Below are 16328 nucleotides of genomic sequence, written 5' to 3' on the forward strand. Positions count from 1 at the left end.
TAAGGTCCTCGGTCTTTATTTCGTCCGATTCCGAAAATATTTCTTTACTAGGATTTCTGAAACCAAAAACAGCAGAAAACAGCAACTGGCCTTTCGGCATCTCGTCAATAGGTTAGTTCCGGAAAACGCATAATAATGACATATAATGTGTATAAAACATGTAGATATCATCAATAAAGTAGCATGGAACATAAGAAATTATCGATACGTCGGAGACGTATCATCGAGTACCTGAAAAGAATGGCTTATTTCTGTTAGATCTCGATAGTAGTGATACACATATACATAACATTGACGCTAAGCGAATTAAATTGAATGATAATTCTACTTATATGTGGCACTGTCGTCTTGGTCATATTGGAGTGAAACGCATGAAGAAACTCCATACCGATGGATTACTTGAATCACTTGACTTTGAGTCACTTGATAGATGCGAAGCATGTCCGATGGGAAAAATGACTAAGACTCCATTCTCGGGTATGATGGAGCGAGCTACGACTTATTGGAAATCATACATACAGATGTGTGTGGACCAATGAGTGTAGCATCGCGCGGTGGTTATCGTTATGTTCTAACCTTCACGAGATGATTTGAGTAGATATGGGTATATATATTTAAAGAAACATAAATCCAAAACTTTCGAGAAGTTTAAGGAATTCCAAAGTGAAGTAGAAAATCAACGTAACAAGAAGATTAAATTTCTACGATCCGATCGCGGAGGTGAATATCCGAGTTATGAGTTTGGCATGCATTTAAAGAAATGCGGAATACTTTCACAATTGACACCGCTGGGAACAAGCACAACGAAACGGTGTGTCCGAACGTCGTAATCGAACTCTCTTAGATATGGTTCGTTCTATGATGTCTCTTACTGATTTACCTTTATCATTTTGGAGTTATGCATTAGAGACAGCCGCATTCACTTTAAATAGAGCACCATCAAAATCCGTTGAAACGACACCGTATGAATTATGGTTTAATAAGAAACCTAAGTCTGTCGTTCCTAAAAGTTTGGGGTTGCGAAGCCTATGTAAAAAAGTTACAACCGGACAAGCTAGAACCCAAAGCGGAGAAATGCGTATTCATAGGATACCCTAAGGAAACTATAGGGTACACTTTCTATCACAGATCCGAAGGCAAGATCTTTGTTGCTAAGAACGGAACCTTTCTTGAGAAAGAATTTCTCACTAAAGAAGTGACTGGAAGAAAAGTAGAACTCGATGAGATTGAAGAATCTCTGCTTGTTGATCAGAGTAGCGCAGTGCCGGAAGATGTTCCTGTGCCGCCTGCACCGGCAACAGAGGAAGCTAATGACAATGATCATGAAACTTCAAATGAGATAACTACTGAACCTCGCAGATCGACAAGGGAACGTGCCACTCCAGATTGGTATGATCCTTGTCTAAATGTCATGATTGTGGATAACAATGATGAAGACCCTGCGACGTATGAAGAAGCGATGATGAGCCCGGATTCCAACAAATGGCAAGAAGCCATGAAATCCGAAATGGGATCCATGTATGATAACAAAGTATGGACTTTGGTAGACTTACCCGATAGCCGAAAGGCTGTCGAGAATAAATGGATCTTCAAGAGAAAAACGAGATGCTGATGGTAATATTACCTGTCTATAAAGCTCGACTTGTCGCAAAGGGTTTCCGACAAATTTAAGGTGTTGACTATGATGAGACTTTCTCACTCGTAGCGAAGCTAAAATCTGTGAGGATTTTGTTAGCAATAGCTGCATTTTTCGATTATGAGATTTGGCAGATGGATGTTAAAACGGCGTTCCTTAATGGAGACATTGAGGAAGAGTTGTATATGGTACAACCCAAAGGTTTTGTCGATCCTAAAAATGCTGACAAAGTATGCAAACTTCGAGCGTTCAATCTATGGACTGAAGCTAGCATCAAGAAGTTGGAACCGACGCTTTGATAAGGTGATCAAAGACTTCGGGTTTATACGAGTATCATGGAGAGGCTCGTATTTACAAGAAAGTGAGTGGGAGCTCAGTAGCGTTCTCGATATTATATGTAGATGACATATTATTGATTGGGAATGATATAGAACTATTAAGCGAGTGTAAAAGGTTATTTGAATAATAGTTTTTCAATGAAAGACCTTGGTGAAGCATCATATATATTAGGCATCAAGATTTATAGAGATAGATCAAGACGTCTAATAGGGCTATCACGAGTACATACCTGGACAAGATTCTAAAGAAGTTTAGAATGGACGAAAGTAAGAAAGGATTCTTACCTATGTTACCGGGCAAGGTCTTGAGTAAGACTCAAGGTCCGGCTACGACAGAAGAAAGAGAAAGGATGAGTCAAATCCCCTATGCCTCGGCAGATAGGCTCTATCATGTATGCCATGCTATGTACAAGACCGGATATAGCACATGCTTCGTTAGTTTGACTAGCGGATATCAAAGTGATCCAGGAATGGAACATCTGGACAGCGGTCAAGAATATCCTGAAGTACTTGAAAAGAACTAAGGATATGTTTCTTTGTTATGGAGGTGACCAAGAGCTCATTGTAACAAGTTACACCGATGCAAGTTGGAACACTGATCCTGATGACTCTAAATCACAATCTGGGTACGTGTTTATATTGAATGGTGCTGCAAGTAAGCTGGGCAAGCTCGAAGCGAGTGCACGGTGGCGAAATCCTCAACGAGAATCGGAGTACATAGCGGCTTCGGAGGCTTCATCGAAGCGGTATGGATGAAGAGGTTCATTGTAGAGCTCGGTGTGGTTCCTAGTGCATTGGACCCACTAGTCATCTACTTGTGACAACATGGGTGCCATCGCCAATGCACAAGAACCAAGGTCACACAAGAGGCTGAAGCATATCAAGCTGCGTTATCATTCGATTCGCGAGTACATCGAAGATGGAGAAGTAAAGATTTGCAAAGTACACATCGATCCGAATGTAGCGGATCCGTTGACTAAAGCTCTCCCTAGGGCAAAGCATGACCAACACCGGAATGCCATGGGTGTTAGGTACCTTACAATGTAATCTAGATTATTGACTCTAGTGCAAGTGGGAGACTGTTGGAGATATGCCCAAGAGGCAATAATAAAAGTGGTTATTATATATCTTTTTGTTTATGATAAATGTTTATATACCATGCTATAATTGTATTAACCGAAACATTGATACATGTGTGATATGTAAACAACAAAGAGTCCCTAGTAAGCCTCTTAACTAGCTTGTTGATTAATAGATGATTAGTTTCATAATCATGAACATTGGATGTTATTAATAACAAGATTATATCATTATATGAATGATGTAATGGACACACCCAAATTAAGCGTAGCATAAGATCATGTCATTAAGTTATTTGCTATAAGCTTTCGTTACATAGTTACCTAGTCCTTATGACCATGAGATCATGTAAATCACTTATACCGGAAAGGTACTTTGATTACATCAAACGCCACTTGCGTAAATGGCTGGTTATAAAGGTGGGATTAAGTATCCGGAAAGTATGAGTTGAGGCATATGGATCAACGAGTGGGATTTGTCCATCCCGATGACGGATAGATATACTCCGGGCCCTCTCGGTGGAATGTCGTCTAATGTCTTGCAAGCATATGAATAAGTTCATAAGAGACCACATACCACGGTACGAGTAAAGAGTACTTGTCAGAGACGAGGTTGAACAAGGTATAGTGTGATACCGATGATCAAACCACGGACAAGTAAAATATCGCGTGACAAAGGGAATTGGTATCGTATGTGAATGGTTCATTCGATCACTAAAGTCATCGTTGAATATGTGGGAGCCATTATGGATCTCCAGATCCCGCTATTGGTTATTGCTCGGAGTGAGTACTCAACCATGTCCGCATAGTTCGCGAACCGTAGGGTGACACACTTAAAGTTGGATGTTGAAATGGTAGAACTTGAATATGGAATGGAGTTCGAATATTTGTTCGGAGTCCCGGATGAGATGCCGGACATCACGAGGAGTTCCGGAATGGTCCGGAGAATAAGATTCATATATAGGATGTCATTTTATGTGAATTAAAATGATTCGGAAGGTTCTATGGAAGGTTCTAGAAGGTTCTAGAAAAGTCCGGAAGAATACACCTAGGAAGGTGGAGTCCACTTGGGACTCCACCTCCATGGCCGGCCAACCCTAGTGGGGTGGAGTCCCAAGTGGACTCCCCCATAAGGGGCCGGCCACCCCCCCATATGGTAGGTGGAATTCCCACCTCTAGTGGGAATCCTAGCTTGGGAAGGTTTCCCACCATATGGAAGGTTTTGGGTTCGGGTCTTATTCGGAGACTTGTAGTCCAACACTTGGGGCTTCCACCTATATAATGAGGGGCATAGGGGAGGGGGCCGGCCACACCAAAGCCACCACCTTGGCCGCCCCCTATAGTGGCCGGCCACCCCCTCTCCCCAAACCTTAGCGCCCCGCTCCTCCACCATATCCCGCACGCTTAGCGAAGCTCCGCCGGATTTCTCCACCGCCACCGACACCACGCCGTCGTGCTGTCGGATTCAAGAGGAGCTACTACTTCCGCTGCCCGCTGGAACGGGGAGGTGGACGTCGTCTTCATCAACAACCGAACGTGTGACCGAGTACGGAGGTGCTGCCTGTTCGTGGCGCCGTGATCAAGATCTTCTACGCGCTTCTGCAAGCGGCAAGTGATCGTCTACCGCAGCAACAAGAGCCTCATCTTGTAGGCTTTGGAATCTCTTCAAGGGTGAGACTCGATAATCCCCTCGTTGCTACCGTCTTCTAGATTGCATCTTGGCTTGGATTGCGTGTTCGCGATAGGAAATTTTTTGTTTTCTATGCTACGTTCTCCTACAAGAATAGCAGCAAGTTTTCCCTTAAGTGGATCACCCAAGGTTTATCGAACTCAGGGAGGAAGAGGTCAAAGATATCCCTCTCAAGCAACCCTGCAACCACAAAGCAAGAAGTCTCTTGTGTCCCCAACACACCTAATAGGTGCACTAGTTCGGCGAAGAGATAGTGAAATACAAGTGGTATGAATGAATATGAGCGAGTAGTACGGCGCCGAGAAAATAGCTTGTCTGGCGTGCGATTGATGGTAGTAATATTGTAGGAAGTAAACAAGCGAGTAGTAACGCAGCAGTAGTAACGCAAGTAAAACAGTAAACAAGCAGCGATAGCGATATTTAGGAACAAGGCCTAGGGATTAGACTTTCACTAGTGGACACTCGAACTTTGATCACATAACAGAATAGATAAATGCATACTCTACACTCTCTTGTTGGATGATGAACACATTGCGTAGGATTACACGAACCCTCAATGCCGGAGTTAACAAGCTCCACAATTCAATGTTCATATTTAAATAACCTTAGAGTGCATGAAAGATCGACACGACTAAACCAAGTACTAACATAGCATGCACACTGTCACCTTCACGCCTTGTAGGAGGAATAGATCACATCAATACCATCATAGCAATAGTTAACTTCATAATCTACAAGAGATCATAATCATAGCCTACGCCAAGTACTAACACGAGTGCACACACTGTCACCATTAGACCGTGCAGGAGGAATAAACTACTTTAATAACATCACTAGAGTAGCACATGGATAAATTGTGATACAAAACACATTGCAATCATAAAGAGATATAAATAAGCACTTCACTATGCCATTCATAACAGTGAATATGTATTCTGTGAAATATAGCCTAAGAGACCCACACGGTGCACACACTCGTCACCTTTACACACGTGGGACAAGGAGTCTCCGGAGATCACATAAGTAAAACTCACTTGACTAGCACAATGACATCTAGATTACAAGCATCATCATATGAATCTCAATCATGTAAGGCAGCTCATGAGATTATTGTATTGAAGTACATAGGAAAGAGATGACCCACATAGCTACCGGTACAGCCCCGAGCCTCGATGGAGAACTACTCCCTCCTCATGGGAGCAAGCAGCGGTGATGAAGATGGCGGTGGAGATGGCAGCGGTGTCGATGGAGAAGCCTTCCGGGGGCACTTCCCCGCTCCGGCAGGGTGCCGGAACAGAGACTCATGTCCCCCGGATCTTGGCTTCGCGATGGCGGCGGCTGCGGAAGGTTTCGTGGGTTTCGTCCTCCGTAATAGGGTTTTCGCGACGGAGGCTTTAAATAGGCGGAAGGGCAGCCTCGGAGGGGGCTCGGGGCCACCACACCATAGGGCGGCGCGGCCCCCTCCGGCCGCGCCGGGGTGTGGTGTGGGGCCCCTAGGGCTTCCCTCCGGCGGCTCTCGGGTGTTCCGGATGGTTCCGGGAAAAATAGGAACCCGGGCGTTGATTTCGTCCGATTCCGAGAATATTTCGTTACTAGGATTTACGAAACCAAAAACAGCGAGAAAACAGGAACTGGCACTTCGGCATCTTGTTAATAGGTTAGTTCCAGAAAATGCACGAATATGACATAAAGTGTGCATAAAACATGTAGGTATCATCAATAAAGTAGCATGGAACATAAGAAATTATCGATACGTCGGAGACGTATCAGCATCCCCAAGCTTAGTTCCGCTCGTCCCGAGCAGGTAAAACGATAACAAAGATAATTTCTTAAGTGACATGCCATCATAACCTTGATCATACTATTGTAAACATATGTAATGAATGCAGCGATCAAAAACAATGGTAATGACATGAGTAAACAACTGAATCATAAAGCAATGACTTTTCATGAATAGCACTTTCAAGACCGGCATCAATAAGTCTTGCATAAGAGTTAACTCATAAAGCAATAATTTAAAGTATAGACATTGAAGCAACACAATGGAAGATTAAGTTTCAGCGGTTGCTTTCAACTTGTAACATGTATATCTCATGGATAATTGTCAATGCAAAGTAATATAATAAGTGCAATATGCAAGTATGTAGGAATCAATGCACAGTTCACACAAGTGTTTGCTTCTTGGGATGGAGAGAAATAGGTGAACTGACTCAACATAAAGGTAAAAGAATGGTCCTTCAAAGAGGAAACATCGATTGCTATATTTGTGCTAGAGCTTTGGTTTTGAAAACATAAAGAGAGCATAAAAATAAAGTTTTGAGAGGTGTTTGTTGTTGTCAACGAATGGTAGCGGGCACTCTAACTACCTCATCAACTAGACTTTCAAGAGCGGCTCCCATGAAGGACGTTATCTCTACCAGCAAGGTAGATCATCCCTCTTCTCTTTTGTTTACACATGTACTTTAGTTTAGTTTTTCTTTATTTATGGATGACACTCCTCCCAACCTTTTGCTTACACAAGCCATGGCTAGCCGAATCCTTCGGGTGCCTTCCAACATTCACATACCATGGAGGAGTGTCTATTTGCAAAATTAAGTTGCTTACTGATGAATCAGAGCAAAACATGTGAAGAGAATTATTAATGAAAGTTAATTAATTGGGGCTGGGAACCCCATTGCCAGCTCTTTTTGCAAAATTATTGGATAAGCGGATGTGCCACTAGTCCATTGTGAAAGTCTGTCAAAAGTAAATGACAAGATCGAAAGATAAAACACCACATACTTCCTCATGAGCTATAAAAAATTGACACAAATAAGAGGTGATAAATTTTGAATTATTTAAAGGTAGCACTCAAGCAATTTACTTTGGAATGGCGGAGAAATACCATGTAGTAGGTAGGTATGGTGGACACAAATGGCATAGTGGTTGGCTCAAGGATTTTGGATGCATGAGAAGTATTCCCTCTCGATACAAGGTTTAGGCTAGCAAGGTTATTTGAAACAAACACAAGGATGAACTGGTGCAGCAAAACTCACATAAAAGACATATTGTAAACAGTATAAGACTCTACACCGTCTTCCTTGTTGTTCAAACCCTTTACTAGAAATTATCTAGACCTTAGAGAGACCAATTATGCAAACCAAATTTTAGCAAGATCTATGTATTTCTTCATTAATGGGTGCAAAGTATATGATGAAAGAGCTTAAACATGAGCATAACAATTGCCAAGTATCACATTATCCAAGACATTTTACCAATTACTACATGTAGCATTTTCCGTTTCCAACCATATAACAATTTAAGGAAGAGGAAACTTCGCCATGAATATTATGAGCTAAGAACACATGTGTTCATACGAACCAGCGGAGCGTGTCTCTCTCCCACACAAGGATGAACTTATTCAGAGAACTAAGATAACAAAACAAAAATAAAAGCACACACGGACGCTCCCAAGTAAAGTACATAAGATGTGACCGAATAAAAATATAGTTTCAAGAGAAGGAACTCGATACTTTGTCGATGAAGAAGGGGATGCCTTGGGCATCCCCAAGCTTAGATGCTTGAGTCTTCTTGAAATATGCAGGGGTGAACCACGGGGGCATCCCCAAGCTTAGAGCTTTCACTCCTCTTGATCATAGTATATCATACTCCTCTCTTGACCCTTGAAAACTTCCTTCACACCAAACTTCAAGCAAACTCATTAGAGGGTTAGTGCATAATAAAAAATTCACATGTTCAGAGGTGACACAATCATTCTTAACACTTCGGACATTGCACATAACTTCGAAAGTTAATGGAACAAAGAAACTCATTCAACTTAACAAAAGCGGCAATGCGAAATAAAAGGCAGAATCTGTCAAAAACGAACGATCCGTAAAGACGAATTTTAAAATGGCACCAGACTTGCTCAAACGGAAAAACTCAAAACTAATGAAAGTTGCGTACATATCTGAGGATCACGCTCGTAAATTGGAAGATTTTTTCGAATTTTCTACAGAGACTTGTGCCAGAATTCGTGACAGAACAGCAATGCTTGTTTCGCGCAGCGATCCCAAATATAACATCAACTTTAACATAGAAACTTTACTTGGCACAAAAACATGATAAGGAGAGGTTGCTACAGTAGTAAACAACTTCCAAGACACAAATATAAAACAAAGTACTGTAGTAAAAAAACACATGGGTTATCTCCCAAGAAGTTCTTTCTTTATAGCCATTAAGATGGGCTCAGCAGTTTTAATGATGCACTCGCAAGAAATAGTAGTTGAAGCAAAAGAGAGCATCAAGATGCAAATTCAAAACACATTTAAGTCTAACATGCTTTCTATGCATAGGAATCTTGTAAATAAACAAGTTCATGAAGAGGAAAGTAACAAGCATAGGAAGATAAAACAAGTGTAGCTTCAAAAATTTCAGCACATAGAGAGGCATTTTAGTAACATGAAAATTTCTACAACCATATTTTCCTCTCTCATAATAACTTTCAGTAGCATCATGAGCAAACTCAACAATATAACTATCACATAAAGCATTCTTATCATGAGTCTCATGCATAAAATAATTACTACTCCCAACATAAGCATAATCAATTTTATTAGTTGTAGTGGGAGCAAATTCAACGAAGTAGCTATCATTATTATTCTCATCATCAAATATAGGAGGCATAGTATCATCAAAGTAAATTTTCTCCTCAATGCTTGGGGGACTAAAAATATCATGCTCATCAAAGCCAGCTTCCCCAAGCTTAGAATTTTCCATAGCATTAGCAACAATAGTGTTCAAAGCATTCATATTAATATGTTCCATGGGTTTTTTAATTTTCGCATCAAACCATCCATGTCTTAAATCAGGAAATAGAATAAGAAGGTCATTGTTGTCCATTATGCCTAACTAGTGTAAACAAGAAACCAAATGTCGCAATTGCAGAGTCTAAAGGAAATAGCTTCGAGTACTTACAACGGCGCCGGAAAATAGCTTAGTAGCCGAGATCCGGAGTGTGAGTACCTTTTACCTTTCCTCCCCGGCAACGGCGCTAGAGAAGTGCTTGATGTCTACGGGTGCTTCTATTCTTGTAGACAGTGTTGGGCCTCCAAGAGCAGAGGTTTGTAGAATAGCAGCAAGTTTTCCCTTAAGTGGATCACCCAAGGTTTATCGAACTCAGGGAGGAAGAGGTCAAAGATATCCCTCTCAAGCAACCACTGCAACCACAAAGCAAGAAGTCTCTTGTGTCCCCAACACACCTAATAGGTGCACTAGTTCGGCGAAGAGATAGTGAAATACAAGTGGTATGAATGAATATGAGCGAGTAGTACGGCGCCGAGAAAATAGCTTGTCAGCGTGCGATTGATGGTAGTAATATTGTAGGAAGTAAACAAGCAGTAGTAACGCAGCGATAGTAACGCGAGTAAAATAGTAAACAAGCAGCGATAGCGATATTTAGGAACAAGGCCTAGGGATTAGACTTTCACTAGTGGACACTCTCAACTTTGATCACATAACGAGAATAGATAAATGCATACTCTACACTCTCTTGTTGGATGATGAACACATTGCGTAGGATTACACGAACCCTCAATGCCGGAGTTAACAAGCTCCACAATTCAATGTTCATATTTAAATAACCTTAGAGTGCATGAAAGATCGACACGACTAAACCAAGTACTAGCATAGTATGCACACTTGTCACCTTCACACCATGTAGGAGGAATAGATCACATCAATACCATCATAGCAATAGTTAACTTCATAATCTACAAGAGATCATAATCATAGCCTACGCCAAGTACTAACACGGATGCACACACCTGTCACCATTACACCGTGCGGGAGGAATAAACTACTTTAATAACATCACTAGAGTAGCACATGGATAAATTGTGATACAAAACACATTGCAATCATAAAGAGATATAAATAAGCACTTCACTATGCCATTCATAACGGTGAATAAGTATTCCGTGAAATATAGCCTAAGAGACCCACACGGTGCACACACTCGTCACCTTTACACACGTGGGACAAGGAGTCTCCGGAGATCACATAAGTAAAACTCACTTGACTAGCATAATGACATCTAGATTACAAGCATCATCATATGAATCTCAATCATGTAAGGCAGCTCATGAGATTATTGTATTGAAGTACATAGGAGAGAGATGAACCACATAGCTACCGGTACAGCCCCGAGCCTCGATGGAGAACTACTCCCTCCTCATGGGAGCAGCAGCGGTGATGAAGATGGCGGTGGAGATGGCAGCGGTGTCGATGGAGAAGCCTTCCGGGGGCACTTCCCCGTCCGGCAGGGTGCCGGAACAGAGACTCCTGTCCCCTAGATCTGCTTCGCGTTGGCGGCGGCTCTGGAAGGTTTCTGTGGGTTTCGTCCTCCGTAATAGGGTTTTCGCGACGGAGGCTTTAAATAGGCGGAAGGGCAGCCTCGGAGGGGGCCTGGGGCCACCACACCATAGGGCGGCGCGGCCCCTCTCGGCCGCGCCGGGGTGTGGTGTGGGGCCCCCGGGGCTTCCCTCCGGCGGCTCTCGGTGTGTCTCGGATGGTTCCGGGAAAAATAGGAACCCGGGCGTTGATTTCGTCCGATTCCGAGAATATTTCGTTACTAGGATTTCTGAAACCAAAAACAGCAGAAAACAGGAACTGGCACTTCGGCATCTTGTTAATAGGTTAGTTCCAGAAAATGCACGAATATGACATAAAGTGTGCATAATACATGTAGGTATCATCAATAAAGTAGCCTGGAACATAAGAAATTATCGATACGTCGGAGACGTATCAATGGTCCATTACATCCTAATCATATGAATTTCCATCCAAACTCTCACTGCCATATCTTGCAAGCCAAACTTCATGCCACACCTTAGTACCATAGAGCGATTTTCGATTGTTGTCTTATTTGATTTTGTTGTTGTTGTTGAATGGTGTGTTTATGTTGTGCTATATTTTATATTATAGTTCGTGTGAAGAGCGACGCGTTTGGTTGAGAGAAGTTAACGATCTTCAATTACCAAAAAGGCAAGTGGCATTCAATTCCTACTTATTTTATTTATGCATTAGTATTTTTGAAGCTAGTATGCATGGTAGGATTTTGTTTTCAAAAGTAAAAGATTATGCTATGCTTAGCAAACCATAGTAGTGTGTAGCTACTCCTGAACCCATTGCTAGGATGCCTTACTTATGCTTGCAACATCAAATGCCAAGTGTTGTTACGTTGTTGACTGGGAATGTTTGAAAATTTAAAAATTAACAACCTTAATGAAACACCTGGGTGGATTTGGTATTGCTTGGTGGGCGGCTACTCAGGGCCACATACCTGGCTGTCAACCCAGGATTGTGTGGTTGTCTTCGCCTGAGGGTGCGCAAATGTTGAGTGGCTACTCAGGGCCACATGACTCCTGTCTAGTACTTGTCATGTGGTTGTCTTCGCCTGAGAGTGCACTTGTGGTTAGCCACCAAGGATTAAAGGGATTATTATGTCGTCCATGTTTTAGATAGCTTCCAGTGCAGCCTTATGGTATTATGGGCTCTGCCAAGATTAATTAAGTTGAGAGGATTCAACTTGTGGCTAGACAGTGGGTGGAGGCGACGACCAAGGGAACGGGTCTAGTTTGTATGGTTGAATTCTTCTTCTGAAAAATCTTGTCTCATTCTTCTCTTGGGAAGGGTGGGTCGTAAGGTGAAAGTGCACAACCTGTCGAGAGTTAAACCTAAGATCTTAGTCGTGTCCCCGGTTATGGACGATTTGAGCTTCTAGGCAAGGAATGTACGGAAGAATCTCATCAACTTTTCCGAATGTATTTAAAATTTGATCAACCTTTGAAAAACTCATAGGAGATGTAACCATGTGATTATTCTAAAACCCATGGAGGATTTAACCATGGTGTGATTTTATAATGTCATTCAAAGATTTCTAAACGTTTTTGTTTTAAATAAAATGTAGGATAAAATTGGCTTTATGCAAATTTGCCTAAACTCCACTAGCCAAATATCATGTAGATAGTCATGCCTAAAACTGCCACCAAATAAGTGTCATTTGCCAGTACATCATTGTACTGAGCTCCATTCGTAGGGCTGCATATTCAAACGTGCAGTTTTTTCTGAAGAAGAGTATTTAGGATCTCGAGTCCACATTCCAGCATGTCTGCCTGTGGCGCATGAAGATGATGGAGGCTCATTGCAATTTATATTTCCGCTGTGTTTGCTCGAACTCTATTATGTGAGCTAGTCCATGTGACTATGCAATTTGTAAGGTTTTACTTTACCCTTTGGATCAACGATGTATTAAATTGATACTATTGCAATGATTATTATATTTTGTAATGTGTGTGCTATCAGTGATCCCGGGAATAGCACTATACACAGGTATCTTACCTTTATTAAAAGGTAGGGTGCTACATTCTGTCTGTCCATCAGTCTGCGGGTGATAAGCTGTACTGAAATTCAGCCGGGTTCCTAATTCTTCTTGCACCTTCTGCCAAAATCTTGAGGTGAATTGGGATCCTCTATCAGATACAATTGACTATGGTGTTCCATGCAGGCTAACTATTCTTGAGATATACAACTCAGCTAGCTTAGGGCCTTGGTACGTGGTCTTGACTGGTATGAAATGGGATACCTTGGTTAATCTATCGACCACTACCCAAATAGAATCATTTCCTCTACTCGACTTGGGCAATCCAGTTATGAAGTCTATTCCTACAGAATCCCATTTCCATTCAGGGATCTGTAATGGCTACAGTAATCCTGCGGGTCGCTGATGTTCTGCTTTGACTCTCTGACAAATATCACACTTGGCTATGTAACTTCCAATCTCTCTCTTCATTTCGTGCCACCAAAATTGTTCCTTCAAATCTTGGTACATCTTGGTTCCGCCGGGATGAATGGAATAAAGGGTATCATGGGCTTCCTTCAAAATGACTTGTTTCAACTCTGAATCTGCTAGCACACATAGGCGTCCATTGCACCAAAGAACTCCTTCATCTTCGGTAAATCCTGGTGCCTTTCTTGTGGCTATCTGACGCTTGATTCCATCAATACTGACATTTCCTTTCTGTGCTTCCTTTATCTGACTAATCAAGGTAGGTTGGAGCTCAATGCTTGCTAGAAATCCTTCACTAACTAGCTCCAGTCTAAACTGCTCAAATTCCTGATGCAAACTAGGTTGTTTTTTTGCGATTATGGAGTTCAATTGACACAGCTATCTACTCAGAGCATCCGCTACCACATTGGCCTTGTCGGGGTGGTAGTGAATTTCTAGGTCATTGTCCTTAATTAACTATATCCATCTTCTCTGCCTCATATTCAGCTCCTTCTGGGTGAAAATGTACTTCAGGCTCTTATGATCCGAATAGATCTCACAGCGATTACCCATGAGGTAATGTCACCATACCTTCAAGGCTAAAACTATGGCTGCCAGCTCTAAGTCATGGGTTGGGTAATTCTTCTCATGTTGCTTCAGTTGCCTAGACATATATGATATCATTTTGCCTTCTTGCATCAACACACATCCAAGACCAATCTTGGAGGCGTCACAATAGACGTCAAATGGCTTGGTGATGTTAGGCATGATCAGTATTGGGGCTGAGGTTAATCTTTCCTTGAGTTTCTGAAAACTCTCTTCACATTTATCAGTCCATTCAAACTTCTTGTCTTTCTTCAATAGTTGAGTCATGGGTCTGGCTATGCTTGAAAATCCTTCAACAAAACTGCGGTAATATCCCGCTAATCCAAGAAATGCACGGACCTCAGTGTTTGGGTGGTTGGGGCTTTCCATTCTTCAATGGTCTTGATCTTTGCGGAGTCGACAGCAATTCCTCTTGCAGACAGAATATGTCCTAGGAATCCTACTTCCTTTAACCAGAACTCACATTTGCTGAACTTAGCATACAACTGATGCTCCCTAAGGGTATCCAGGATAATTTCCAGATGTTGCTCATGTTCTTCTTCTGACTGGGAGTAGATTAGAATGTCGTCGATAAAGACGACGACAAACTTATCCAAAAAGTTCATAAAGATCTTATTCATGAGATTCATGAAATAAGATGGGGCATTGGTTAATCCAAATGTCATGACATTGTACTCATACAATCCATATCTGGTGGTGAAGGCAGTCTTGGGGATATCCGTTGCACGAATCTTCAGCTGATGGTAACCAGTCCTAAGATCAATCTTAGAGAAAACTCTGGCACCGGTCAGTTGGTCAAACAGGTCTTCTATCTTTGGCAATGGATATTTGTTCTTGATGGTGACATCGTTCAGTTTACGGTAATCCGTACACAAACGAGTGGCACCGTCCTTCTTATCCACAAACAAAACTGGTGATCTCCAGGGCAAGGCACGTGGTTGAATCAAACCTTTGCGTAGCATATCATCCAGTTGCTTCTTCAGCTCCACTAGCTCTGTCGGGTTCATACTATAGGGTCTCTGAGCTATGGGTCCTGTTCCAGGTATTAACTCAATGATAAACTCGATATCCCGATCTGGGGGCATACCGGGTAAATCATCAGGAAACACATCGGGGTATCTACAGACTACCCAGATTTGATCAAAAGTTGGCTTGACTAAACTCTTATTGCAGGTGAATTGTCTGGGCAGCCTTTCAGACACGTGTTCTACTAACACTCCGGTGCTACTAGTCATGGTGATGGCCTTCTTGGCACAATCAATCAATCCATGATGTTTCGACATCCAATCCATACCCAATACTACTTCCAAACCTTTTGTTCCCAGGAATATCAAATTTGCATAAAAATCTATTTCATGGATTCTGATAGGCACTTATTTGCAAATTTTTCTAGCTTTTGTAGTTGAACTAGGTATTTGAACTATCATAACATGCTTCAAACTGATTGGTTGAATCTTACTAGTGCATGCAAAATCTTCAGTAACAAACGAATGCGATGGTCCAGAATCAAACAACACTCTTGCAGGTACTGAATTAACAGAAAACATACCCATCACGACATCTGGCGCTTCCTGGGCTTCTTCAGCATTCATGTGAAAGAGGCGGCCGCTACGGTTGTTCGGGTTGCCTGGGGCAAACTTCCTTCCGGTGGAGACACGGCGTTGCTGCTGGGCAGGTGCAGCGGTGTTGGGGGCAGTCTTTGCTAGCTTCTTGGGGCACTCATTGGAGTAGTGACCCGTAACTCCACATTCATAACAAGTCACAGTTGACTTGTCCTTTGGGGCAATGGGGACAGCATTGCTCCCAGTCCTTGGAGCAGTGTTGTTGTTGTTGTGGTTGCTGGGGGCTCTCATCGGGGCACGGTTGAAGTGATTGTTGTTGGCATGATTGTGGTTGTGGCCTCCTGGCCTTGGGTGTCCTCCACTCCGATTGGGGAAATTCGGACGTGACAGCAGCACAGGTGGTTGGTTGTGTCTTGGGGAAAATCCTCCACTTGAGTTGGGGCGATACCTCGAGGTATTGCTGGGCCCACTATGGTTCATCATTCGGCGCTTGCAGTTCTCATTGGCTTGATGGAGCTTCCCTTCCATCTGGATGGCAGAGTCCACAAGGGCTTCCAGGTCAGCAAACGGGATGTTCACAAGTACTGTCTGCATCTCATCATGCAGTCCAT

The sequence above is a fragment of the Lolium rigidum genome, chromosome 7 (genome assembly GCF_022539505.1).
Source record: "Lolium rigidum isolate FL_2022 chromosome 7, APGP_CSIRO_Lrig_0.1, whole genome shotgun sequence".
In the NCBI taxonomy this organism is placed as follows: Eukaryota; Viridiplantae; Streptophyta; class Magnoliopsida; order Poales; family Poaceae; genus Lolium; species Lolium rigidum.